The sequence below is a fragment of the Rhodnius prolixus genome, unplaced genomic scaffold (genome assembly GCF_049639745.1).
Source record: "Rhodnius prolixus isolate KJV_2025 unplaced genomic scaffold, Rpr scaffold_7, whole genome shotgun sequence".
NCBI classification, from domain to species: Eukaryota; Metazoa; Arthropoda; class Insecta; order Hemiptera; family Reduviidae; genus Rhodnius; species Rhodnius prolixus.
Genome location: NW_027411582.1, coordinates 3,415,515 through 3,442,167, shown reverse-complemented (window position 1 = coordinate 3,442,167; position 26,653 = coordinate 3,415,515). Strand labels below are relative to the sequence as shown.

Below are 26,653 nucleotides of genomic sequence, written 5' to 3'. Positions count from 1 at the left end.
CACTCACTAGACTTTATATCTTCTAAAATAATAGATCTATGCACAAAATAACTGTAGTTAGCAATTGAGAAAAACAAAGTGAAGAGAAAAAAATTCCATACCATTATGTGGTTCACAGTGGGAGTTATAGAACGGCCATAATTTTACAGAATTTCATGACCCAAAAAATTTTCAACCCTTTATATCTGTTACATTTATAAATCAGTGCACAAAATAACTATAGTTTTTAATTGAGAAAAACAAAGTGTATAAGAGAAAAAAATTCCATACCAATACGTGGTTCACAGTGGGAGATATAGAACGGCCATAATTTTACAGAATTTCATGACCCAAAAAATTTTCAACCCTTTATATCTGTTACATTTATAAATCAGTGCACAAAATAACTATAGTTTTTAATTGAGAAAAACAAAGTGTATAAGAGAAAAAAATTCCATACCAATACGTGGTTCACAGTGGGAGATATAGAACGGCCATAATTTTACAGAATTTCATGACCCAAAAAATTTTCAACCCTTTATATCTGTTACATTTATAAATCAGTGCACAAAATAACTATAGTTTTTAATTGAGAAAAACAAAGCGTATAAGAGAAAAAAATTCCATACCAATACGTGGTTCACAGTGGGAGATATAGAACGGCCATAATTTTACAGAATTTCATGACCCAAAAAGTTTTCAACCCTTTATATCTATTACATTTATAAATCAGTGCACAAAATAACTATAGTTTCTAATTGAGAAAAACAAAGTGTATAAGAGAAAAAAATTCCATACCAATACGTGGTTCACAGTGGGAGATATAGAACGGCCATAATTTTACAGAATTTCATGACCCAAAAAGTTTTCAACCCTTTATATCTATTACATTTATAAATCAGTGCACAAAATAACTATAGTTTCTAATTGAGAAAAACAAAGTGTATAAGAGAAAAAAATTCCATACCAATACGTGGTTCACAGTGGGAGATATAGAACGGCCATAATTTTACAGAATTTCATGACCCAAAAAATTTTCAACCCTTTATATCTGCTACATTTATAGATCTGTGCACAAAATAACTATAGTTTTTAATTGAGAAAAACAAAGTGTATAAGAGAAAAAAATTCCATACCAATACGTGGTTCACAGTGGGAGATATAGAACGGCCATAATTTTACAGAATTTCATGACCCAAAAAATTTTCAACCCTTTATATCTGTTACATTTATAAATCAGTGCACAAAATAACTATAGTTTTTAATTGAGAAAAACAAAGTGTATAAGAGAAAAAAATTCCATACCAATACGTGGTTCACAGTGGGAGATATAGAACGGCCATAATTTTACAGAATTTCATGACCCAAAAAATTTTCAACCCTTTATATCTGTTACATTTATAAATCAGTGCACAAAATAACTATAGTTTTTAATTGAGAAAAACAAAGTGTATAAGAGAAAAAAATTCCATACCAATACGTGGTTCACAGTGGGAGATATAGAACGGCCATAATTTTACAGAATTTCATGACCCAAAAAATTTTCAACCCTTTATATCTGCTACATTTATAGATCTGTGCACAAAATAACTATAGTTTTTAATTGAGAAAAACAAAGTGTATAAGAGAAAAAAATTCCGTACCAATACGTGGTTCACAGTGGGAGATATAGAACGGCCATAATTTTACAGAATTTCATGACCCAAAAAATTTTCAACCCTTTATATCTGTTACATTTATAAATCAGTGCACAAAATAACTATAGTTTTTAATTGAGAAAAACAAAGTGTATAAGAGAAAAAAATTCCATACCAATACGTGGTTCACAGTGGGAGATATAGAACGGCCATAATTTTACAGAATTTCATGACCCAAAAAATTTTCAACCCTTTATATCTGCTACATTTATAGATCTGTGCACAAAATAACTATAGTTTTTAATTGAGAAAAACAAAGTGTATAAGAGAAAAAAAATCCATACCAATACGTGGTTCACAGTGGGAGATATAGAACGGCCATAATTTTACAGAATTTCATGACCCAAAAAATTTTCAACCCTTTATATCTGCTACATTTATAGATCTGTGCACAAAATAACTATAGTTTTTAATTGAGAAAAACAAAGTGTATAAGAGAAAAAAATTCCATACCAATACGTGGTTCACAGTGGGAGATATAGAACGGCCATAATTTTACAGAATTTCATGACCCAAAAAATTTTCAACCCTTTATATCTGTTACATTTATAAATCAGTGCACAAAATAACTATAGTTTTTAATTGAGAAAAACAAAGTGTATAAGAGAAAAAAATTCCATACCAATACGTGGTTCACAGTGGGAGATATAGAACGGCCATAATTTTACAGAATTTCATGCCACCAAAAAATTTTCAACCCTTTATATCTGTTACATTTATAAATCAGTGCACAAAATAACTATAGTTTTTAATTGAGAAAAACAAAGTGTATAAGAGAAAAAAGTTCCATACCAATACGTGGTTCACAGTGGGAGATATAGAACGGCCATAATTTTACAGAATTTCATGCCCCAAAAAATTTTCAACCCTTTATATCTGTTACATTTATAAATCAGTGCACAAAATAACTATAGTTTTTAATTGAGAAAAACAAAGTGTATAAGAGAAAAAAATTCCATACCAATACGTGGTTCACAGTGGGAGATATAGAACGGCCATAATTTTACAGAATTTCATGACCCAAAAAATTTTCAACCCTTTATATCTGCTACATTTATAGATCTGTGCACAAAATAACTATAGTTTTTAATTGAGAAAAACAAAGTGTATAAGAGAAAAAAATTCCGTACCAATACGTGGTTCACAGTGGGAGATATAGAACGGCCATAATTTTACAGAATTTCATGACCCAAAAAATTTTCAACCCTTTATATCTGTTACATTTATAAATCAGTGCACAAAATAACTATAGTTTTTAATTGAGAAAAACAAAGTGTATAAGAGAAAAAAATTCCATACCAATACGTGGTTCACAGTGGGAGATATAGAACGGCCATAATTTTACAGAATATCATGACCCAAAAAATTTTCAACCCTTTATATCTGCTACATTTATAGATCTGTGCACAAAATAACTATAGTTTTTAATTGAGAAAAACAAAGTGTATAAGAGAAAAAAATTCCATACCAATACGTAGTTCACAGTGGGAGATATAGAACGGCCATAATTTTACAGAATTTCATGACCCAAAAAATTTTCAACCCTTTATATCTGTTACATTTATAAATCAGTGCACAAAATAACTATAGTTTTTAATTGAGAAAAACAAAGTGTATAAGAGAAAAAAATTCCATACCAATACGTGGTTCACAGTGGGAGATATAGAACGGCCATAATTTTACAGAATTTCATGACCCAAAAAATTTTCAACCCTTTATATCTGCTACATTTATAGATCTGTGCACAAAATAACTATAGTTTTTAATTGAGAAAAACAAAGTGTATAAGAGAAAAAAATTCCATACCAATACGTGGTTCACAGTGGGAGATATAGAACGGCCATAATTTTACAGAATTTCATGACCCAAAAAATTTTCAACCCTTTATATCTGTTACATTTATAAATCAGTGCACAAAATAACTATAGTTTTTAATTGAGAAAAACAAAGTGTATAAGAGAAAAAAATTCCATACCAATACGTGGTTCACAGTGGGAGATATAGAACGGCCATAATTTTACAGAATTTCATGACCCAAAAAATTTTCAACCCTTTATATCTGTTACATTTATAAATCAGTGCACAAAATAACTATAGTTTTTAATTGAGAAAAACAAAGTGTATAAGAGAAAAAAATTCCATACGAATACGTGGTTCACAGTGGGAGATATAGAACGGCCATAATTTTACAGAATTTCATGACCCAAAAAATTTTCAACCCTTTATATCTGTTACATTTATAAATCAGTGCACAAAATAACTATAGTTTTTAATTGAGAAAAACAAAGTGTATAAGAGAAAAAAATTCCATACGAATACGTGGTTCACAGTGGGAGATATAGAACGGCCATAATTTTACAGAATTTCATGACCCAAAAAATTTTCAACCCTTTATATCTGTTACATTTATAAATCAGTGCACAAAATAACTATAGTTTTTAATTGAGAAAAACAAAGTGTATAAGAGAAAAAAATTCCATACCAATACGTGGTTCACAGTGGGAGATATAGAACGGCCATAATTTTACAGAATTTCATGACCCAAAAAATTTTCAACCCTTTATATCTGTTACATTTATAAATCAGTGCACAAAATAACTATAGTTTTTAATTGAGAAAAACAAAGTGTATAAGAGAAAAAAATTCCATACGAATACGTGGTTCACAGTGGGAGATATAGAACGGCCATAATTTTACAGAATTTCATGACCCAAAAAATTTTCAACCCTTTATATCTGCTACATTTATAGATCTGTGCACAAAATAACTATAGTTTTTAATTGAGAAAAACAAAGTGTATAAGAGAAAAAAATTCCATACGAATACGTAGTTCACAGTGGGAGATATAGAACGGCCATAATTTTACAGAATTTCATGACCCAAAAAATTTTCAACCCTTTATATCTGTTACATTTATAAATCAGTGCACAAAATAACTATAGTTTTTAATTGAGAAAAACAAAGTGTATAAGAGAAAAAAATTCCATACCAATACGTGGTTCACAGTGGGAGATATAGAACGGCCATAATTTTACAGAATTTCATGACCCAAAAAATTTTCAACCCTTTATATCTGCTACATTTATAGATCTGTGCACAAAATAACTATAGTTTTTAATTGAGAAAAACAAAGTGTATAAGAGAAAAAAATTCCATACCAATACGTGGTTCACAGTGGGAGATATAGAACGGCCATAATTTTACAGAATTTCATGACCCAAAAAATTTTCAACCCTTTATATCTGTTACATTTATAAATCAGTGCACAAAATAACTATAGTTTTTAATTGAGAAAAACAAAGTGTATAAGAGAAAAAAATTCCATACCAATACGTGGTTCACAGTGGGAGATATAGAACGGCCATAATTTTACAGAATTTCATGACCCAAAAAATTTTCAACCCTTTATATCTGTTACATTTATAAATCAGTGCACAAAATAACTATAGTTTTTAATTGAGAAAAACAAAGTGTATAAGAGAAAAAAATTCCATACGAATACGTGGTTCACAGTGGGAGATATAGAACGGCCATAATTTTACAGAATTTCATGACCCAAAAAATTTTCAACCCTTTATATCTGTTACATTTATAAATCAGTGCACAAAATAACTATAGTTTTTAATTGAGAAAAACAAAGTGTATAAGAGAAAAAAATTCCATACGAATACGTGGTTCACAGTGGGAGATATAGAACGGCCATAATTTTACAGAATTTCATGACCCAAAAAATTTTCAACCCTTTATATCTGCTACATTTATAGATCTGTGCAGAAAATAACTATAGTTTTTAATTAAGAAAAACCAAGTGTATCAGACAACAAAATTCCATACGAATACGTGGTTCACAGTGGGAGATATAGAACGGCCATAATTTTACAGAATTTCATGACCCAAAAAGTTTTCAACCCTTTATATCTGTTACATTTATAAATCTGTGCAGAAAATAACTATAGTTTTTAATTAAGAAAAACCAAGTGTATCAGACAACAAAATTCCATACGAATACGTGGTTCACAGTGGGAGATATAGAACGGCCATAATTTTACAGAATTTCATGACCCAAAAAATTTTCAACCCTTTATATCTGCTACATTTATAGATCTGTGCACAAAATAACTATAGTTTTTAATTGAGAAAAACAAAGTGTATAAGAGAAAAAAATTCCATACCAATACGTGGTTCACAGTGGGAGATATAGAACGGCCATAATTTTACAGAATTTCATGACCCAAAAAATTTTCAACCCTTTATATCTGTTACATTTATAAATCAGTGCACAAAATAACTATAGTTTTTAATTGAGAAAAACAAAGTGTATAAGAGAAAAAAATTCCATACGAATACGTGGTTCACAGTGGGAGATATAGAACGGCCATAATTTTACAGAATTTCATGACCCAAAAAATTTTCAACCCTTTATATCTGTTACATTTATAAATCAGTGCACAAAATAACTATAGTTTTTAATTGAGAAAAACAAAGTGTATAAGAGAAAAAAATTCCATACCAATACGTGGTTCACAGTGGGAGATATAGAACGGCCATAATTTTACAGAATTTCATGACCCAAAAAATTTTCAACCCTTTATATCTGCTACATTTATAGATCTGTGCACAAAATAACTATAGTTTTTAATTGAGAAAAACAAAGTGTATAAGAGAAAAAAATTCCATACCAATACGTGGTTCACAGTGGGAGATATAGAACGGCCATAATTTTACAGAATTTCATGACCCAAAAAATTTTCAACCCTTTATATCTGCTACATTTATAGATCTGTGCACAAAATAACTATAGTTTTTAATTGAGAAAAACAAAGTGTATAAGAGAAAAAAATTCCATATCAATACGTGGTTCACAGTGGGAGATACAGAACGGCCATAATTTTACAGAATTTCATGACCCAAAAAATTTTCAACCCTTTATATCTGCTACATTTATAGATCTGTGCACAAAATAACTATAGTTTTTAATTGAGAAAAACAAAGTGTATAAGAGAAAAAAATTCCATACCAATACGTGGTTCACAGTGGGAGATATAGAACGGCCATAATTTTACAGAATTTCATGACCCAAAAAATTTTCAACCCTTTATATCTGTTACATTTATAAATCAGTGCACAAAATAACTATAGTTTTTAATTGAGAAAAACAAAGTGTATAAGAGAAAAAAATTCCATACGAATACGTGGTTCACAGTGGGAGATATAGAACGGCCATAATTTTACAGAATTTCATGACCCAAAAAATTTTCAACCCTTTATATCTGTTACATTTATAAATCAGTGCACAAAATAACTATAGTTTTTAATTGAGAAAAACAAAGTGTATAAGAGAAAAAAATTCCATACGAATACGTGGTTCACAGTGGGAGATATAGAACGGCCATAATTTTACAGAATTTCATGACCCAAAAAATTTTCAACCCTTTATATCTGCTACATTTATAGATCTGTGCACAAAATAACTATAGTTTTTAATTGAGAAAAACAAAGTGTATAAGAGAGAAAAATTCCATACGAATACGTGGTTCACAGTGGGAGATATAGAACGGTCATAATTTTACAGAATTTCATGACCCAAAAAATTTTCAAACCTTTATATCAGTGGTTCTTAATCTTTTTATAGTCGCGGAGCACAATTATATGTATATATTTTTCTCGCGGAACACTAACATTAAATAATTTGTAATTCGGTATTTAGCAAGAACTTAAAATTAAATTCAAATTGAAAAAAAGGAACAATTTTTTGTTTTCGTATCTTTTCTAAGTTTCTAAATTTCAATACATTTAAAATTGAAATTTCGCGGAACACTTGGACCATATTCGCGGAACACCGGTTAAGGACTACTGGTCTAGAGACTCGTGAAGAAGTCCAGGTCTACAAAAATTAACCGAAAAGTATTTATTGAAGACGCTTAGAAAAAGGGCCTCGCCAAAACGTGGTTCGAACCATTGGTTGAAAAGCCATAAAAGTGGATGATTAAATTAGTTTGATTAACGATTGAAATTGAACTAATTCGGTGATTAAAATTAAAGTTCAATTTAATTCTCAGATTTAATCATAATTTTTTTAGTTTGATTAAATTAGTTTGATTAACGATTAAATCTGAAATTTAATTGATTAAATAACTGTCATATGATTAAAATTACGATTAAATTCGCCGATTAAATTCTGATTAAAATTAAAAATAAATTTAATCAATTAAAAAATTTAATCAATTAAATTTGGAATTTAATTTTTTTTTTAATCAGTGCCCAACTCTGATTTGTATGAATTGGAAACTTACATTGAAACAATGAAAATTTTAACCTTCCATATTACATTACCTATTATCACTAGAATATTGCCATTTTGGGCGGTGATAGAACCATTTATTATCTACAATTTCGTAAAGAATTCATTAAAATCGTATCAGTACGAAGCGAGATATAAACGTTTAAAAATTGGAAAGTAATTTGAAAACCAGCATTCCATATCTCAACAATTATTATCAGTAAAACAATGCGAAACATTACCACTGATAGAGCTTTCTATTCTCTACGATTAGGTAAAGAAATGATTAAAATCGAAACTGTAGAAAAAGAGATATGGATGTTTGAAATTTGAATGAAATGGAAACTTACAAAAAAATATGAAAATTTTAACCTTCCATGTTTTGCTACCTATCATGACTAGATTATTGCCATTTTGGGCGGTGATAGAACCATCTATTATCTACGATTTCGTAAAGAATTCATTAAAATCGAATCCGTACTAAGTGAGATATAAACGTTTAAAAATTGAAGTAATTGGGAAACCATCAACTTTTAACCTCCGATATCTAAACAATTCTAGTCAGTAAAATATTGTGCTTCATACTACTTATAGAGCTTTGTATTCATTACGAATCGGTAATGAAATCATTGAAATCGAAACTGTAGAAAAAGAGATATGGATGTTTGAAATTTTAATGAATTTGTTACTTACATTGAAAATTTTAACCTTCCGTTTGTAGAGTGTCTCGAAGTGTTGAAAAGGTGGCTTCCCTTTGGGAGCACTCTTTTTTCGGTTTGTTGGGTTGCATCATTATTCTTTTATCTTTAGTGTCCTGTATCTTTTGACAAATTTTTGCGATTGTGGAACAGAACTTTAGGATTAAGATAGAATGAAGAAAAGCGTTTGCTGTACTTTTTGGGCGGCGATGTTGGTGGTGGTAGAGCACTATGTGTGACGTCACTGTGGAAACAGGAAACCAGGAGTGGTAGAAATCCTTTTTTTTTTCTTCCTTATACAAAAATGACTAGGATGCGCCTAGGCTGTATTTGTCTGGAATATTTCCAACAAAAAAAACTCCCTTTTCTGGCTAACTTAAAAAAAAAAAAGTGGGAGAAGATCTAAACATGGCCCACTCACTTCTTCTTCATCACTTCATCCTTCCAGGGTGTACTGCCTCCACTTCTTCACCGCAACGGTCTGTGTGGCTCAGTGAATTCAGAGCTGTTAGCTTGGAAAAGTACCAAACACCTTGCGGCCTTGGCAAATTGGTACTGAGAGAAGTAAGTTTACGGTGTGTCTGTCTGTCTGTGTGTGTTGCGTGGGCGATGGTGGAGGGAAAAGTGAGATCTGGGAATAAAGCCGTTCTAAGAGGGAGGCTGCCAAGGTATTGAGCGGAGACACATAACCTTCTGCTCGGGCTGAGGGAGGTTTCAGATAAAAAGGTGAGGTTACATTTAAAGATAAAGCACAATCTTTTTTTTTTTTCTTTTACTATATCACTTCTCTTTCCTCCTCTCTACCCCCACTGCTGCAGCAGCTTTTCTTTATCTCCCGCCCAACTACTATCTATCGCTTTTCCTAAACCACTAGCTCTCTTTTAATCCAAGTTTACCATTCACTCCCAGGAGCCTGCCAGAGACACAAGCACAGGAGCGAGCCCCTTCCGCTAAAGAGGTTTATTTTTTTTTTCTCTTACTTCCGGCTCTCCCACGCTCCTCTCCACTGTTTCCAAGTAATTGTATATCCTTCTCTTGGGAGAAGCTCTCTTTATAGCTTGTCTAGGCTTTTCCTTAACAGTTGTCTGTTCATATTCCTTCTGTCTTGGTATTTTCTTGCTTTTTATCTATAACAAGTACAATTTGTTGCAGATATAATATATATATATATATATATATATATATATATATAAGGTCTCGCCTAAATATCTTATGTATTTGTATATAGCCGCATCAATAACTTATGATTCAAGCACAATTCAATATTATCTTACATAGAGTCTATGTTTTCTCGCTGTACGAGTATATATGTGGAATTGAAAAATACATATAAATAAACTATACGATACATATGATCATTATCCAAAATCTGCTATCTAACACCCACAATTCTTCTCGTTATTCTCTTGCTTAATCGATTTTTGTTGTTTTTTTTTTTCGATAATATTATGGGAGAGGGGGGGCACATTTGAACAGAATTTACATTTTCTGTTCACAGAGTGCGCACAGAATCGAATTATTGAACCTTTTTATTTTGTTTTCTACAACTTTCAAGTCTTCTGTAACAGATCTATATCAATAAACAGTTGGTACTTTACTATATTTATTTCAGGTCTATATTTATTTAGTTTAAAAATTTTTGTGTCAAATATCTTCCCCTCTGGTGGGGTAAGCCTTTGAAGACAATATAAAATATAAAGAAATGATATTTACTTTACTCTGAATCTACCTTCTATCAGTTATTCTCTCGACTAATAGAATTACTTTCTCTTTTAAACCACTGAAATCTAGTTCAAAAAATCAAGAATGTCACTCAGTTCAGGATGTTGTACCCGAAGTGGTGATGGGTTTAGGGAAGTTTGAACCAAAATATTCTGGTTTGTTGCGCTTCTTAATGTAGTAGGTTCGAACCACTTTCCCGTTCTCTGCGAATAAACCCAGAAAAAAGTCACAAACTTGCAGAGGTCGGTAGGGAGGCACATTTTAACTGGTGATGTTGAAATGTGGTGCCCTCCTCTCCTTCCATAAAAGAAAATATAATATCCAACACTTTTTGTGCAAGCACAACAGACTTTTGTAAATACTAGGTTTTTAAGAATACGAATTCCAAATGTTATAATATTGGACTAACAATACTTACACCTTGTCCACTACAAATCTTCACAATACACTTCCAAAGCTGCAACAGAAAAATTTTACTTCCACCTTACAAAATATAAAAATTCCTCAATTCTGGACTTTACCAAACAATGAAAACGAAGGGAAATTCTGCCAATTATACAACAGGTCTACCACCACAACTATGGAGAAAATTACCAATCATAAATGTTTTAAATATTTGGCGAGAAATTAAAACTGTTCAAAGGTGTGACACCTGTTCAAATCTGCCCCCTTTACCATACTTTTAAAATGAACATCGAAGTCACCTGCTTTTTGGTACAAATTATAGCTTTCAGCGGTAAGACAAATTCATGAGAGTGTTTCCAACAAATTTTTTTAAAAGAATTCTTTGTACAGATTCCAGCCTCTGGTCAGATTGATCGTAAAGAATTATCTCTTGTGTACAATAGTAGTAATAGTAAATATACAAATCTACCTCAGTAATGCTCAGATCCCTATGTATAATTCAAGTTTATATCTCTGATCGATAAATACCATTCTGTATCGATTCCTCTCACTCTCAGAACAACACATACATCACTATTTCCCTTGACATTGATATATCAGAAAACATTTAATTGCTGCTAACTATCGACATTAAAACTTTTATTGAAACCAATTAATGGCTATTCTATAAGTGAGTGCTTCTTAATCTTACAAATTGAAACTTATCTACTTACAGATGGTAAATAGGAAATGCATCTTACAGTGAATTTTCTAAACCGGAAATATGATCCAAAAGAAAATAAGTTTCGACTGTAATTAGCTAAGTGGTTAGCGTTATACCTGGATACCAACTTGAAGATTCTAGGTTCAAAACCAGCTAGCTAGCTCCCTCCTTCCTTGTAAACAGTTTACTGATCCCGGTGATGGACTCTGGGAGCAATGCCCTGCAAAAAAAACGAAAAGGATTTTGTACCTGGAAAATTGGGCACAGAATTAACCAATTTTCTTTTTTTTTAAAATACACATACGCCTTTCTTAGAATCCTATTCCTGAAATCTTTTTTTCAGATGCTGGATAAAACCCTTATACGAGGGTCGTTTGAAAAGTCCGTGCAAAAATAAAAACTACTTAATTTTTGGGGGTAAACCTTTTTTATTTTTCAACATAGTCTCCTTTTAGGCTTACACACTTCGTCCAACGCTGCTCTAGTTTGTTGATCCCTTCCGAATAATAGGATTTGTCCAAGTCTGAAAAATAGCCATTCGTTTCTGCAATCACCTCCTCGTTTGAATAAAATCTTTTTCCCACCAGCCATTTCTTCATATTGGGGAACAAATAGTAGTCCGAGGGAGCCAAGTCTGAAGAATATGGGGGATGTGAAACGAGTTGGAACCCTATTTCCATTAATTTTGCAACCACAACTGCTGAGGTGTGAGCTAGTGTGTTGTCGTGATGGAAAAGGACTTTTTTGTGGGCCAATCGTGGGCGTTTTTCTTGCAGCTCGGTTTTCAAACGGTCCAATAACGATGAATAATATGCACCTGTAATAGTTTTACCCTTTTCCAGATAGTCGATGAGGATTATTCCTTGCGAATCCCAAAAGACAGTCGCCATAATCTTTCCGGCCGAAGGAACGGTCTTCGCCTTTTTTTGGCGCAGATTCCCCCTTGGTAACCCATTGTTTAGATTGCTCTTTGGTCTCAGGAGTGTAGTGATGTATCCATGTTTCATGCACAGTGACGAAACGACGCTTAAAGTCCTGCGAATTCTTCTGGAACAGCTGCAAACCGTCCTTGCAACACTTCACACGATTTCTTTTTTGGTCAAGCGAGAGCAAACGCGGCACCCATCTTGCGGATAGCTTTGTCATGTCCAAATGTTGATGCAAAATATTATGTACCCGTTCATTCGAGATGCCCACAGCAGTAGCAATCTCACGCACCTTCACTCTTCTGTCATCCATCACCATATCATGGATTTTATCAATGATTTCTGGAGTAGTAACCTCAACAGGGCGTCCAGAACGTTCAGTGTCACTTGTGCCCATATGGCCAATGCGAAAATTTTGAAACCACTTATAAACTGTTCTAATCGAAGGTGCAGAGTCACCATAAAGTAGTGTTTAATCAACACACGAAATTCTTTTTCGTCCATTTTTTGAAAATCACTCGACTTCCTCGATTCAAACGAATGCCAAACACAAAGAAATAGACCGATCTGGCTGAAACTTGGTGTGTGTTCTTCCAAGAGATGCTACTAACTAAACATAACCTCGATACGCGCCAGTGGTGCTATCTCTCTGACTTTGCACGGACTTTTCAAACGACCCTCGTAAACATCATCTCCAATTAGGTACGTACAAAATTTTGATTCGAATGACCTTGATTCAAGAAAATCGGTTCAAGCCTTTTTTAATTTGAAACGATTGCCATACTTCCCCTTAATAGGTGTAAGAGCAAGAGAGTAGCTTTATTGTTTTACGTAGGGGAGCCCTAACGCTATCATCCTACCAGATTTTATTTAAATTGGGCTGAGATTTACAGAGTTTACGTAGTAATTTTTTAATTTTGGATGGGATCCAACTTACATGGGTCTTACATTACTTCCATTCAATGTACAGCGTCGAAACCTCCACGAGGAAGATCTACATAAAATTCCGAATCGAATGACACCTCATTCGTGAAAATCGGTTCGCGCGTTGAGGCGCTACGTTGTTTACAACATAAGGTAACAACAAGAACAAGACCAATTTTCTGAAAATGCCGTTTTTGCTCATTTTCAGCAACTTTTTTCTCAAAATCTATTATATCTTGGTTGTTGCAAAAAAATTACAGTTATAAAGAAGGGTTTTGCCCTATATTTTAAAGAAAATTTGGGAATTTTATCTTTTATAGAAAAAGAGAAAAAATTGTCAAATTTGGGTGTTTTTCAACGTTACAGCTTTTTCGGTGCAGTTTTTGATGAACAACCCCTTATACAACTGTCCTACCGGAAACAGTCTCAGTATTTTTCGATTTAAATGGATCTAAAAAAAAAAGGAATTTCCGTTAGAAACTCTGTTTCTAAAATTTGCTACGATCTCAGTACTTCCTTTTAATAGAAGAGAGAGGAAGTAACATATACGTACAGTTCCAAGAAGTACCAGAATATTAATACTACGAGCATTGTGAACTTAATAGTAACCATAGTGTAACATTTATAGTGCACTATATGCACTATAGTGCAGTAATTACACAACAATATTTAGATTATTAATTAACGTGATTAAATTAACAATTTGACAATTTAATTAACCATAATCCACACAAATAAGCTCTCTCTCTCTGTCCCCTCCCCTCTCACTGCTCGCATAAAGTTGATCAATTTGTGTGTGTGAGTATGTAGCGCTTTTCATTGGTCTGTTCCATTGGATAACTTTTTGTGCCTGCGGTTAAATTAAGGTCACTTTTAGTTAAAGGTTGAGGTCAAATTTAATCTGTTTGATCTGAACTATTATATAGATATACATATCTCTTTTTATGGCAAACTATCTCTTTATTATCTCTGAGACAACTTTTAAACTTTTGTTCTCTGACCTTTTTTTTGGGGGGGGGGGCTCCTCACAAAAACTATTTTCGCTCCTTTTAAAGGAACTATTTAAACTAGTTTAAATCACAAGATTGGGATTTTGGATTTTTCCCCAACTTATTTATTGGGACACAGGGGTTTGCTCCTAAAGGCTTTGTATCATCCTCTTGCAGTTTGGGGAGAATAAAAGTTCGCTCTCCCATCTTGCAGGTTCTATCTACAAGTATTTTTGCTGCATGAACTCCTTAACATAACTGTATAACTCATTCGCAATCTGTCAGCCGTGTGTAGGGCACAGAATCTTGAAAATTCAAAACTTAAGGGGGTTTAAGCCGTGAAGGGTTTAAACCAGTGGTCCGCAGGAACTAAAATATGGTCCGCGAAGCACTTAACATTTTTAAAATAATAATAGTGTGCGGAGATGGCACGGTGAATGGGGACGTCGAGCGAGCTTAGATCGCCTTAAAACAAGTCCAGGAGTCGACTAAAAGCAAATGATGTGCGTGTAGCTTTGAGCAATCTTATCAATCCCAGGATTACCCCATCTTGTTAAGAAAATGGATGCTCAAAAAGCACATTAATATTACTGAAAACATAATCACAATGTTTTTTATTATTATTTTTTTTTAATCTTTTATTGGAATTTACCTCTGCAACAAGCAAATATGGTGAAAGAGAAAAGAAATCAAAGGAAATCATGAGTGGAGAAGGCACCCAGTGGTGCCACTCCAGTAACGTGCTTTGCTCTCACGATAAGAGTAGATCTCGAGGCCATCTTCTCTTCAATCTCCTTAGAGGATTACCTGGTGTAATGTGTAGGAAGATAGGTGTTCTATGAGAGGGTTAGGATGAGCTGCTGTAGAGTGGAATGAAATTTGAAGAAACGAGTGTTAGCAAGATCTGTAAAGGAAAGGGATTTTGAGGTCATTATGGATAGTGAGGTTAGACACATAGAACGGGGCGTTAAGAAGTTTTCGAAGTATTTTTGTGACTGTAATGCCTGGAGGCGTAGTGAGTTGGAACGGTTTAGTCGATCCTCATACTTCGATGTTAATTGATGTTTATTTTTAAAATCTAAAAGTAGTTTACATATTGTGATGCTGAACTTTGTGGGCCATTTTTGCTAACAACAAAAAATATTAAAATGGTCCCTGGTCATAAAAAAGGTTTTGGAACCACTGGTTTAAAGTGTTAAAGCCGAGGTATAAGCTCAGAACAATGGATGCTGCGCAAAGCGTCTGAATACATAAGGAAGCCAGACTACACTTCCGTTTCATTCGCTCTTCTCTTCAGTAATCGCATCGTTACTCTCCATCGTCTTCCGTCTAGCCAATTCTTTCAGTAATAGTTCACCCTAGTTATTGTAATTAAGTTAATGTAAACGGCTATTTTGAATAACCCTTCAATCTTGCTAAATAAATCTAATGATCCGCTCGTGCCTATAAATTAAATCTTCCTTTCGAGGCTGTCATCTCATCGTCATCAACCTCTCATCTGCAGCTAACAACGCATGCGCAAGCCATCACATTCGTGTTCCAATAGAAACGAGATCATTCCTTGGTTTGCGTTAAGAAGACGTAGACTCGTATCTTCATACATAAATACGAATGCAGATTATAAAATTCAATTACGGATGTGCGAATTCACACACGCAGAACTCTGTGTTGGCTAAAAATATGCACAGTTGTTTTTTGACATCTAATTGTTTTAAGAGGTGCAAAATAAAATATTTGGGCAAAAAAGGAAGGTTATATTATGCATTCCGTTCAGAGAGAGGAGAGAGAGAGAGAGAGCGATGATGAGGAGAGGCCACTTCCGGCAGGCCAGCACAAAAGCTGGTAGTTCCGCCTCGCGCCATTGCCAAAACCCCCGCCCCGACTAAATTGCCTTTGTGGTGTCAGGTAGTGGTGGTAGGTTGGGAATTGCACGTACCCACACACTCACATTTGAGGCATGTGCGCGCGTGCGAACAACAGCCAGCCTATGGCGGCAATTTTCCCCGGCACTGGCTAGGAAAATTCACCACTCCAGTACGCAGAGTAGAGTGGTGTGAGGCAGTGTGCTGGACCATTGTCTGGCACTGACCACTTATGGCGGCCTCCCAGGTAGACAGCAGCCTCGCTGGCCTTTACCGTGCCGCACATAAACTCCAGCACGTTCCTCCAGCCAGACGCACCAGGGTATATAAAAACACATGGCGCGTCCAGCATCACAGCATCATCTAAAACTTTGCCCTTAACCCCCCCTCTTCCGAGGGCATCCTGGGTGTTTCCACCACCCAGCTTTGCTGCTTTCAAAATCGCATTTCTAAATCATGTTTCGGGTGATAAGAGAGTTTTGCCGCCTTCAACGGGGGCGTCGCCCATCTCTCTCATTTCTGCACCACTTAAATTTGCTAATACACGTAGGGGGGGGCACACTGTTTACAGAGCGTACTAATTCTGCTATCCTATTTACGTATTCCTAACACCTGTTGCAAGATATGTCTACATTGAAATCCTGGTAATCAGCTGTTCTTTAAAAATTTGTAATAATCAACAAGCAATCCACCCACAACAGTTTTCATATCTTTCAATTTCTTCAAGCATCATCAGAGGTACAATAATCAGTTTGGTGTAGAGATTTCGACTTCACTTATGTTCCCGTCTCGTACTACACTTGTTGACTCAGCTAAATCTACTATATTAACTTCCACTTTATTGTAGATTGTATTAAAGCAACCCGCGGCTCTTTTATCCAAATTGTGTGGCTCTTCAGCCTGTCCAAAATGTGTTTTATATTTCAATTTTATTGAAATAAATGAAAATTTCATTTATTAAAGTAAAGATATTTTTTAAAAAGAATTTTAAAGGTTTTAAAATTGAATAGAATTATATTAAAATGCAGTACTTAATATATAGGACTGCCGCCATTTTCATTCAAATACAGGTTTAGTTATTATTTATTTGTTTATTTACTTTGCAATATGTGAAAATAAATATATAAAACATTTAAATGTTATTGGATATCATAAAATAATAATTTATGAATGCACAATTTTTTTTTTTAAATGATTTAAGGCGCGTCAACATCTAAGGTTGTTGGCACCCGGAGCTTTTTTCAGTGCACTGCCAGCCTCCGGACAGTGTTCTCTCGTTACAGACAACACTATCCATCACCGGACAGTGAGCTGTAAGAAGCTCCTAGGAAGAGAAAATCGTAAGGGTCAGCAGCTGGATTCTTGAACCCGGGGACCTCCGCGTGGGAGTCCAGTACGCTAACCGCATAGCTAATCCCTTCCCTGGTAAGATTTATTAAAATTATTTAAGGAAAAAAAAAGGGCTCTCTACTTAAAATAGGTTGCCGATCCCTGGCCTAGTACACTGGAATAAACCTAGGAAAGTTCTGGTAAAGATTAACAGATGCTACAATCTCCGGGTAGGAAGACATTTGACCTTACCGAAGACGAGGAATCCCTAGTTTTTGGAATAAACGGGGACAACACCTCCTACAATGTGCTGTACAGTCTCATTGGACTCATCACAGCCGGCGGCCCAAATTGGCGACCTGGCCGCATTTAAAAAAGATGGTACGCAAAATTCGCATTTCCAAACCAACACTTGAACCAACTGGCCGGATCCTGGGACCTGCTAAAAAACCAACTATATCCGTTTTTTTTGACTGGCCAAGACTTTTCTTTAGCCTGGCGGTATTTTCAGCTCAGGGGGATCTCCACCGTTTCCCCCTATGTTCCTTCCAAAATCCACTGCTCCACTGCTTTGTTCTACAACGTCGATAGGATACAGGGATAATGTGGGCTGAGGAGTTATTGTTATTAAGAGCAGCTCCTTCCTTTGCCTTTTTTGATCAGCAAGTTCGTTAACCGGAATCCTGGAGTGACCAGGGGACCAAGCAGGCCGAAACAGTATTCAAAACTCCCATTACTTCCACTTTGTTAGTGACAATCAACCATTAAAGAGAGAAATTAAATTCTGTCATCTAGAGAGAGATATTTAGAACCAGGCTAGCTAAGAAAAGCGGCCAGTGAGTTAAAGAAAGAATCGTTCGTGTGAATGAGGCATTCCCCTCCAGACGCTTTTCCACTTATTTTTCTTCTTAGTGAAATTCATTACGTCGCATGGTGTGACGTCAATGAGGAAAACAGAGAGGGGGCTAGCTATAAAGAAAGAAAGAAGAAAAAAAAAGAAAAATCCTCGCCTGATTTGGCCGACATTTTCCATCAATACTTTAATCAAGCCACTAGATAAAACAGAATTTATTGACATCTTAATTTTCTTCTTCGATTGATTTTTTCTTTTAGTTTGTCTCCAAGAAAACCCCCCCCAAACAAAAATAAAACACTTTCCAAATACAGACTGCCAAAAAAAAAATGAAAGAAAACAACTTCAAATTAAATATGATTAAGTAAAATCATTTTATAGCACGACATAATCGATTTATGGCGATATATATAAAATCTTGTGCTATTTCCGTTTTTTTTTAAACATGCTAAATACTCATTCCGGTCAAGAGGAAATAAAACGGAAATAAAATAGAAACTACTATGTAATTGGATCAGCTGTAATAATGCGATTCATTCTAAAAATACGTAGCTACACATTTCCTAATTGTTCCAACCACACGCACACTTCCGTTCATTTCCAAAGGATTATTTTTAGTGAGTTCCTTTTTTTAAAAAATTTCATTTCCGCCACTAAAGAGGATTTACTGAGAATTTACTGAGATTTACTGATTTTTGGTTTTAAAATTTTACCTGAAACTTATAAAAACAATAATCTTAGCTCTCGTTCATTTCGATTGTGTGTGTGTGTGTGTGTGTGATTTACGAATAAGTCCCCCAAAAAAATCAGAAGTTCTTAATCAAAACTAACTTTAGATTAGTGCTTTTTAAACTATGGGTTATTTTTGATAAGAATATAAAGCCTCAAAAGTCTTAATGGTGGACGATAGAAATGGTAATTGACCACTACCTACCTACAGTTCTATTGGCCAGTGTACACGCCCACTAGACACTTGTTCGTTCCGCCATTAAGATTTTTAACCCTAATTATCTCCATGAAAACAATAGTTTAGACTTTATTTCATAAAGAATCAGTTTATGCAATAAAAATTTTGACAAAAAATTGATGTAATTTTTAACTTAACTGTTTTATTCCGACAAAATTCTTAAATCAAATCAAAATTAGGTAAATCATCATTGAAATAAAACATATTCTGCAATCGTTCATAAATCGTAGTCGATGGTTAAACGTAAAATAAATCTTCAAAATCATTTATTTTTATTTTTGCCTAATTTCATTCTTTATTAAATACCTATGGAGGGAAACGTAGTGAAAAAATTCTAGAGTACATTTTTGATGAGCATTTATAGCCACAAAAGTCTTAATGGTGGACGATAGAAGTGGAATGTGGGCGTGTAATTGACCACTACCTACCTACAGTTCTATTGGCCAGCGTACACGCCCACTAGAAACTTGTTCGTTCCGCCATTAAGATTTTTAACCTTAATTATTTGTATTGAAACAATAGTTTAGATTTTTTTTACTATTTTTCCCTCCGTAGGTATTTCATAAAGTATCAGTTTATGCAATAAAAATTTTGACTAAAAAAATTGATGTAATTTTTAACTTAACTGATTTATTCCGATCAAGTTCTTCAATCAAATCAAAATTAGGTAAATCATCATTGAAATAAAACATATTCTGCAATCATTCATAAACCGTAGTCGATGGTTAAACGTAAAATAAATCTTCAAAATCATATATTTTTATTTTTGCCTAATTTCATTCTTTATTAAATACCTATGGAGGGAAACGTAGTGAAAAAATTCTAGAGTACATTTTTGATGAGTATTTAAAGCCTCAAAAGTCTTAATGGTGGACGATAGAAGTGGTATGTGGGCGTGTAATTGACCACTACCTTCCTACAGTTCTATTGGCCAGCGTATACGCCCACTAGACACTTGTTCGTTCCGCCATTAAGATTTTTAACCTTAATTATCTCCATGAAAACAATAGTTTAGAATTTTTTTACTATTTTTCCCTCTGTAGGTATTTCTTAAAGAATCAGTTTATGCAATAAAATTTTTTACTGAAAAAATTAATGTAATTTTTAACTTAACTGTTTTATTCCGATCAAGTTCTTCAATCAAATCAAAATTAGGTAAATCATCATTGAAATAAAACTTATTCTGCAATCGTTCATAAATCATAGTAGATAGTTAAATGGAAAATAAATCTTCAAAATCATTTATTTTTATTTTTGCCTAATTTCATTCTTTATTAAATACCTCTGGAGGGAAAAATAGTGAAAAAATACTAGAGTACATTTTTGATGAGAATTTAAAGCCTCAAAAGTCTTAATGGTGGACGATAGAAGTGGTATGTGGGCGTGTAATTGACCACTACCTTCCTACAGTTCTATTGGCCAGCGTATACGCCCACTAGACACTTGTTCGTTCCGCCATTAAGATTTTTAACCCTAATTATCTCCATGGAAACAATAGTTTAGAATTTTTTTACTATTTTTCCCTCCGTAGGTATTTCATAAAGAATCAGTTTATGCAATAAAAATTTTGACTGAAAAAATTGATGTAATTTTTAACTTAACTGTTTTATTCCGACCAAATTCTTGTAAAATATGGCGGTATACTGAATTTTATTGTATAGGTTGATGTCCTTTTCAGTTATAACTAACTGAAGACTGACAGACTGAATTTTTATCTTAGGTTTTATTTACTGTCTGATAAATTTTTAGTTAACTTCGTATTTTTTATGGTATTTATTTATTTAATGTTTTTTTTTTAAATTTCTAGTATCACAAAGTGTCTTTTAGTGTTACCACGTTACATTCTCTGTGGGTGTGGTGGTGAGCGGGCGGAAGCTTGTGGCTTAATGTCTGGCCGTTTCTTTACCGTCTACTCGGAAGTGTTTTTTTTTGCTCGTCATTTTTCTTTTGAGTTTTTCTTTTAGACTGCTTGGGTTTTTCATAATAAATCTTCCTTTATAGCATTATTTCTTTACCCTAAATAGGTTTTCTTAGTAGGAAAACATTATCCCGGCGCTAATGCTTTCCAGACGGTGGTCCATATAGACAGCATCCATTATGTTTTCCATGCTTTTTTTTATTTTTTAAGTGCTTTCTAAAAAATATTGATAAATTTTTAAACTAATTTGTTTCCGTTTTTATTGCCACTTGAAACTTTCAAGTAATAAAGATATACTTGGCTTTTTTTTTATGAACTTTTAAGTTGATTGCACCCATCAAGTCATAAATTTCGTGTTTACAAATTAATATCAAACCAGCTGTTATTTTTGTATTGTACCTTTTTTCTTTTATATTACGTCAGAGGAAGCATGACGATCTTACCAGTTTCTATTTTTCGAATTTTCACCGGAAATATCTCGTTTTGAGTCCGAATTTTCGAGTTTTTTTTTTGTGAAAATCCGAAACCGGAAGTACCAATAAACAGAATGGATTATTTCCTACTTTGAGATTCCCTTAAAAATAACTCGTATTTTTTTTTTTTTTTTACTTTTTATTTTCTTTGCATTAATGTTGGCCTTTTCCCAAGTACGATTTGATTAAAGGGACTCTTGGAAAGCGGAAGTGGCTATTCTTCCTTCTAAAGTATCCAATTCTAGAATAGTGTACACCATTCTGCATGTTTTATATCATAAAAAAGCGGGTTAAATTTCATGATTAAAGGCAGAGTTCGGCAGGAAATTCCCCCCCTCCCAAAAAAACAACTACCGGAAGTATTCGCATTACTTATTTCGAAAACTTCTTCTAAATGTCCTCTAAACTTTGCATTTAAATACTTTTTAATGGGACAATTTTATTTTGGCCATTTTGAGGCTATTTTTAAGGCAACAACAGCTCTGGGATAATAGCATGAAAAAAAAAAAGGTTCATAGCAGAAAATTGCTTCCTCAACTTAGGGATCTATTTAAACTAATCTGGATGCAATGATTAGATTAGATTAAACTAGGGCGGCCTCAAGGCCTACGCCGCTGCGACCCCATTGAATCTATTGTGGCTCCCCTCACTCTAAAGCTCACCCTCGAGACCTATCCTTTTATTCAGACTCTCTTGATGCTGGAGAGCGGCTCTTTGGGTAAAGCTCCTCAGGCCTTGGTTTTTTTCCTCCCCCGAGAAGTAACATCCTTAGCCCAGACTAGCCCCTCACACTGACACAACACGTGCAGAGTGCCGCGCCCTCCTCCTCCTCCTCCTGACAGAACCTACAAAGGCTAGCCATCTGCCCATGCGATGTATGTGTTTTCTGCAGCCTGCAGTGGCCTAGTTAATAGACCTACAAAAATCCTTATAGCCCCATGTGGGCCTTGACGGATTAATTCTGCGGTTAGCCTGATGCAATGATAACTAGAAATACTTATCTCAGTGGGATTATTATTTACTTGGACAAGTTCTGGGGCCCTTTCTTGTTGCTAAAGCCTTCTTTCTCTTTAGGAACTCCACGGTTCTATCCAACTTCCGTTTTTTGCTAAATGATCTCCACTGTTCTCAGCATGCTCGTAGATCTCCTTCTCTTCATGGACCAGTCGACTTTAGGGACACCAGGATAATCAGTTACCCCCCCCCCCCAATGTGTTACGAAACTATTTAATCTAATCTGGATGCAATGATAACTAGAAATACTTATCTTAGTGGGATTATTATTTACTTGGACAAGTTCTGGGGCCCTTTCTTGTTGCTAAAGCCTTCTTTCTCTTTAGGAACTCCACCGTTCTACCCAACTACCGTTTTTTGCTACATGATCTTCATTGGTCTCAGCATGCCCGTAGATCTCCTCCTCTTCATGGACCAAACGACTCCAGGAACCCCAGGATAATCAGCAACCCCCCCCCCCAATGTGTAACATTGGAAACACCAAATACTAACCACTAATACGTTGTCGCTATTCATCCAAAAGTCGGTCACAACGATTACAAATGGCCATATAAAGAAAAAATAGTTTTTCCCCTAAACCTGTCACGATACCAAAAAACAAGCCACAGCTACTTTTAAGCTATACTCCTATCAGTTCCATGAAAGTTGTCACTAATCGAATGGGGAAATCGATAAATTCTTTTGTAAAAGTTGAATTAATAATAAAGTTCGACTGGATTGGTATCCCCTCCGTACCAACTTAAATTATTTATTTTACAATCAATAAAACAATGGATACAGCCCTTTTTTCATTTTTATGCCTAATTTTTTAAAGACTTTGGTATTAGTGTAATAACAAAATAAGAAATAATTAAAGAAGAGAAAATGGTGACGTAATTCGATGTCATCATCAATGATAACCCAGTTAATTATAATGCAAGTATATGACGTAACTTAGTTTTTTTTTTTCTTTTCTTTAAATAAGTAATTTCTCAGTATTATTATTGACATTATTGGCATGCTGACGTCCCAACTTGTTGATATTAACCTAATTAACAATTGATGACGTTGATTGGACTCAATTATCGGATAAGATTTTTCCAAATTCTGAGATTTTTCTTCGTATTTAAGATTATTATCAACTTTTAGTTGAAAGAAATTCCGTATTCCATACTGCGTGTACTTGAAGCTTATAAAGTTTGAACTTAATACAGGATGTAGGGGAGAGGGGGCACATTTAAACAGGGGGGGGGTACCTTTGAACAGTTTGAATTTCTCGCCAAATATTTGAAACATTTGTGATTGATTAATTCTCTCCATATGTTGTGGTAGACCTGCTGTATTATCGATAGAGTTTCCCTTCGTTTTCATTGTTTGGTAAAGTCCAGAATTGAGGAATGTTTTATTTTGTAAGGTGGAAGTAAGATTTTTGTAGCAGTTTCGGAAGTGTATTGTGAAGATTTGTAGTGGACAAGGTGCAAGTATTGTTAGTCCCATATTACCATTTGGAATTCGGTATTTTTAAAAACCTAGTATTTACAAAAGTCTGTTGTGCTTGCACAAAAAGAGTTGGATTTTATATTTCCTTTTATGGAAGGATAGGGGGCACATTTAAAATGTGCCACCCTACCGACCTCTGTAAGTTTGTGACATTTTTTGGGGGTTTATTCACAGAGAAGGGGAAAGTGGTTCGAACCTACTACATTAAGAAGCGCAACAAACCGAATATTTTGGTTCAAACTTCCTAAAGCCATCACCACTTTGGGTACAACATCCCCAAACTGAGTCATTCTTGATTTTTTGGACTAGATTTCAGTGGTTTAAAAGAGAAAGTAATGTAGTAGTGAGAGAAATAACTGATAGAAGGTAGATTCAGAGTAAAGTAAATATCATTTCTTTATATTTTATACTGTGTTCAAAGGTACCCTACCAGATGGGGCAGATATTAACATTTGACTCAAAAATTTTTAAAAATTAAAAAAATATAGATATGTATGTAAAGTAATTATTGATATAGATCTGTTACAGAAGACTTGAAAGTTGTAGAAAACAAAATGAAAAGGTTCAATAATACGATTCTCTGCGCACTCTGTGAACAGAAAATGTAAATTCTGTTCAAATGTGCCCCCCCTCTCACCTAATAGCTTAAAGTAGGGAATCTGGGCAATCAGATAATAGTTTAATTTAAATTTTCGAAAAGAGAATTTAAAAACAATTTTTTATTAACAAATAATGTTAATTGTACTATGAACATTCATTTCAAAATGTTTAAAAAGTGGAAAAACAGTTAGTATTTTCATTTGAAGTAATTTTCCCTTTGACGTAGAAGGAAAAGTGTGGCACCGTTAGTGAATAATAGTTGGAACTTAGTGTAATGAGATAGAACGAGAGATAAATTGGATGGAAAGTCGTTTTAACTGGAAATGATGTTTACAGAACTACAAACTGATGCTGCACAAACGGGCAAAGAAAGAAAAAAAGATAGGTACTAGAATATGTAAATTTAAATTAGAATTGGAATAATGCAATAACAATAATTTACTTTGATAATAAAGATTAAAAATATAAAGTAGAAAATGTTTTAATTTGATATAATATAAATTTGTCATCATTTGTGATTTAATGGTTAATATGAGAAATTTATAGTAAAATATGTTAGGCAGTTAAGAGGCTAGACCCGCAATGCTAAGATGTATTGTTGGTTTAGTGGGTTCGATTCTCTATCTGTAAGTCTTGGATTTTATTTAATGGTTAATATGAGAAATTTATAGTAAAATATGTTAGGCAGTTAAGAGGCTAGACCCGCAATGCTAAGATGTATTGTTGGTTTAGTGGGTTCGATTCTCTATCTGTAAGTCTTGGATTTTATTTAATGGTTAATATGAGAAATTTATAGTAAAGTATGTTTGGCGGTTATAGGTTAGACCTGCAATGCTAAGATGTATTGTTGGTTTAGTGGGTTCGATTCCCTATCTCTAAGTCTTGGATTTTATTTAATGGTTAATATGAGAAATTTATAGTAAAATATGTTAGGCAGTTAAGAGGCTAGACCCGCAATGCTAAGATGTATTGTTGGTTTAGTGGGTTCGATTCTCTATCTGTAAGTCTTGGATTTTATTTAATGGTTAATATGAGAAATTTATAGTAAAATATGTTAGGCAGTTAAGAGGCTAGACCCGCAATGCTAAGATGTATTGTTGGTTTAGTGGGTTCGATTCTCTATCTGTAAGTCTTGGATTTTATTTAATGGTTAATATGAGAAATTTATAGTAAAGTATGTTTGGCGGTTATAGGTTAGACCTGCAATGCTAAGATGTATTGTTGGTTTAGTGGGTTCGATTCCCTATCTCTAAGTCTTGGATTTTATTTAATGGTTAATATGAGAAATTTATAGTAAAGTATGTTAGGCAGTTAAGAGGCTAGACCCGCAATGCTAAGATGTATTGTTGGTTTAGTGGGTTCGATTCTCTATCTGTAAGTCTTGGATTTTATTTAATGGTTAATATGAGAAATTCATAGTAAAGTATGTTAGGAGGTTATAGGCTAGAACTGCAATGCTAAGATGTATTGTTGGTTTAATGGGTTCGATTCTCTATCTGTAAGTCTTGGATTTTATTTAATGGTTAATATGAGAAATTTATAGTAAAGTATGTTAGGCGGTTATAGGGTAGACCCGCAAAGCTAAGATGTGTTGTTGGTTTAGTGGGTTCGATTCCCTATCTCTAAGTCTTGGATTTCATTTAATGGTTAGTATGAGAAATTTATAGTAAAGTATGTTTGCTAGTCGCCTCTGTCTATGACACCTAATTTGGTAATTGGACGTAAAGCCCGCCTGAAAAAATAGGCCATTACTTTACTAACTGTTATTCGTAGTTTGAAGGAAGTTTGTGAGTAAGTAGAATCATGAGAAGGGGAGACGTAAGAGGAAGTCCTGT

General features: G+C 34.0%; 1 protein-coding gene across 2 annotated transcripts in view; it reads left to right on the top strand.

The window, feature by feature from the left end:
* The window catches only part of LOC141446749 (octopamine receptor Oamb-like), a 191,502-nt gene that overhangs the window by 158,655 nt on the left and 6,194 nt on the right, over positions 1 to 26,653 (top strand). The gene's annotated exons all lie outside the window — the stretch shown is intronic.